At 33.4% G+C, this 2,597-nt stretch overlaps 1 non-coding gene across 1 annotated transcript; it reads left to right on the top strand.

Moving 5' to 3' along the window:
- The first annotated feature begins 1,076 nt into the window (after positions 1–1,076).
- LOC130984095 (small nucleolar RNA R71) lies at positions 1,077–1,180 on the top strand. Its single transcript, XR_009088052.1, has one exon. It is a non-coding gene; the product is annotated as a small nucleolar RNA R71 (small nucleolar RNA).
- The last annotated feature ends 1,417 nt before the right edge of the window (positions 1,181–2,597 follow it).

Below are 2,597 nucleotides of genomic sequence, written 5' to 3'. Positions count from 1 at the left end.
CTAGTTCATTAATGAGCAAGGGAGGTTCACTTTCCCAAGTCTCATTACCAAACAACTTGGCATTCAGCTTCATGATAGCTCCTAAATATTGAGCAACTTGCTCTCCAATCACATCTTCATCCTCCTCAGAGGAAGGATAGTCTTCAGAGCTCATGAATGGCAGAAAAAGATTTAATGAAATCTCTATGGTCTCTATATGAGCCTCAGATTCCTTTGGATCCTTACTAGGAAACTCCTTCTTGCTTGAGAGACGTCCTAGGAGGTCTTCCTCACTAGGATTTTCATCCTCCTCCTCCCTTGTACATTCGGCCATATTGATTAAATCAATGGCCTTGCACTCTCCTTTTGGATTCTCTTCTGTATTGCTTGGGAGAATACTGGGAGGAGTTTCAATGACTTTCTTACTCAGCTGGCCCACTTGTGCCTCCAGATTTCTAATGGAGGATCTTGTTTCACTCATGAAACTGAAAGTGGCTTTTGACAGATCAGGGACTAGATTGGCTAAATTAGAAGTGTTTTGTTCAAAATTCTCTGTCTGTTGCTGAGAAGATGATGGAAAAGGCTTGCTATTGCTGAACCTATTGCGTCCACTATTGTTAAAGCCTTATTGAGGCTTTTGTTGATCCTTCCAAGAGAAATTTGGATGATTTCTCCATGATGAATTATAGGTGTTTCCATAAGGTTCACCCATGTAATTTACCTCTACTATTGTAGGGTTTTCAGGATCATAAGCTTCTTCAGAAGCTGCCTCTTTAGTATTGTTGGATGCATTTTGCCATCCATTCAGACTTTGAGAAATCATGTTAACTTGCTGAGTCAACACTTTGTTCTGAGCCAATATGGCATTCAGAGCATCAATTTCAAAAACTCCCTTCCTCTGAGGCGTCCCATTATTCACGGAATCCCTATCAGAAGTTGTCATAAATTGGTTATTTGCAACCATGTCAATGAGTTCTTGAGCCTCTTCTGGCATTTTCTTCAGGTGAATAAATCCACCTGCAGAATGGTCCAATGACATTTTCAAAAATTCAGATAGACCATAATAGAATATATCTAATATGGTCCATTCTGAAAACATGTCAGATGGACATCTTTTGGTTAACTACTTGTATCTTTCCCAAGCTTCATAGAGGGATTCACCATCTTTTTGTTTGAAGGTATGAACATCCACTCTAAGCTTGCTCAACTTTTGAGGAGGAAAGAATTTATCCAAGAAAGCCATGACTAGCTTATCCCAGGAGTCCAGGAAAAGCATGAGTCTATAGACTTCAGGATCAACTCCATTCGTCTTTACAGTCTCACAAATCTGCAAGAACTCAGTTAAAAACTGGTAAGGATCTTCAGATGGAAGTCCATAAAACTTGCAGTTCTGTTGCATTAAAGCAACTAGCTGAGGTTTCAGCTCAAAATTGTTTGCTCCAATGGCAGGAATGGAGATGCTTCTTCCATCAAATTTGGACGTGGGTTTGGTAAAGTCACCAAGCATCCTTCTTGCATTATCATTATTGAGTTCGGCTGCCATCTCCTTCTCTTGTTCAAAATTTTCTGAAAGGTTACTTCTGGATTGTTGTAATTTAGCTTCTCTTAGTTTTCTCTTCAAAGTCCTTTCAGGTTCAGGATCAATTTCAACAAGAGTGCCTTTTTCCTTGTTCCTGCTCATATGAAAGAGAAGAAAACAAGAAAAGAAGAGGAATCCTCTATGTCACAGTATAGAGATTCCTTTATGTTAGTAGAAGAAGAAAGGGGAGAAGAGTGAAGAAGAATGGGTTCGGATTTTTAGATGAAGAGAGGTGAAGAGAAGTGTTAGTAAATAATTAAATATAATAAGAAAAGAGAGGGAGAAATTCGAAAATAATTTTGAAAAAGAGGTTAGTATTTTCGAAAATTAAATATAAGATATAATTAAAATTAAAATTTAAAACAATTAAAAAGAATTTTTGAAAAAGAGAGAGGTATTTTCGAAAATTGAAGAGGGAAAAGTAGTTAGGTGGTTTTGAAAAAGATAAGAAACAAACAAAAAGTCAAAAAGTTAATTGAAAAAGATATTAAAATCAAATTTGAAAAGATAAGAAGATAAGAAGTTAGATAAGATATTTTAAAATCAAAATTTTGAAAAAGATAAGCTAAAAGTTAAAAAGATTTAATTCCAAAAATTTAAAATTACTTTCTTCAGTAACAAGAAACTACAAGATAAGATTCTAGAATTTAAAGATTAAATCTTTCTTAACAAGAAAGTAACAAACTTCAAATTTTTGAATCATTCACATTAATTGTTAGTGAGTTTTTGAAAATTTTGATATAAAGATAAGAAAAAGATTTTAAAAATATTTTGAAAAAGATTTTTGAAATTTTCGAAAAAGAGGAAAAACTAGAAAAGATATGATTTTTGAAAAAGATTTTGAAAAGATAAGATTTTTAAAATTTTGAAAATTTGACTTGACTTGTAAGAAACAACTAATTTTGAAAATTTTTGACTAAGTCAACTCAAATTTTCGAAAATTTGAGAAAAATAAGGAAAAGATATTTTTTTGATTTTTGAATATTTTAATTATGAGAGAGAAAAACACAATTATGACCCAAAATATAAAAAATTTGGA

The sequence above is a fragment of the Arachis stenosperma genome, chromosome 5, assembly GCF_014773155.1.
Source record: "Arachis stenosperma cultivar V10309 chromosome 5, arast.V10309.gnm1.PFL2, whole genome shotgun sequence".
NCBI classification, from domain to species: Eukaryota; Viridiplantae; Streptophyta; class Magnoliopsida; order Fabales; family Fabaceae; genus Arachis; species Arachis stenosperma.
This window is presented reverse-complemented; position numbering and strand designations above follow the sequence as displayed.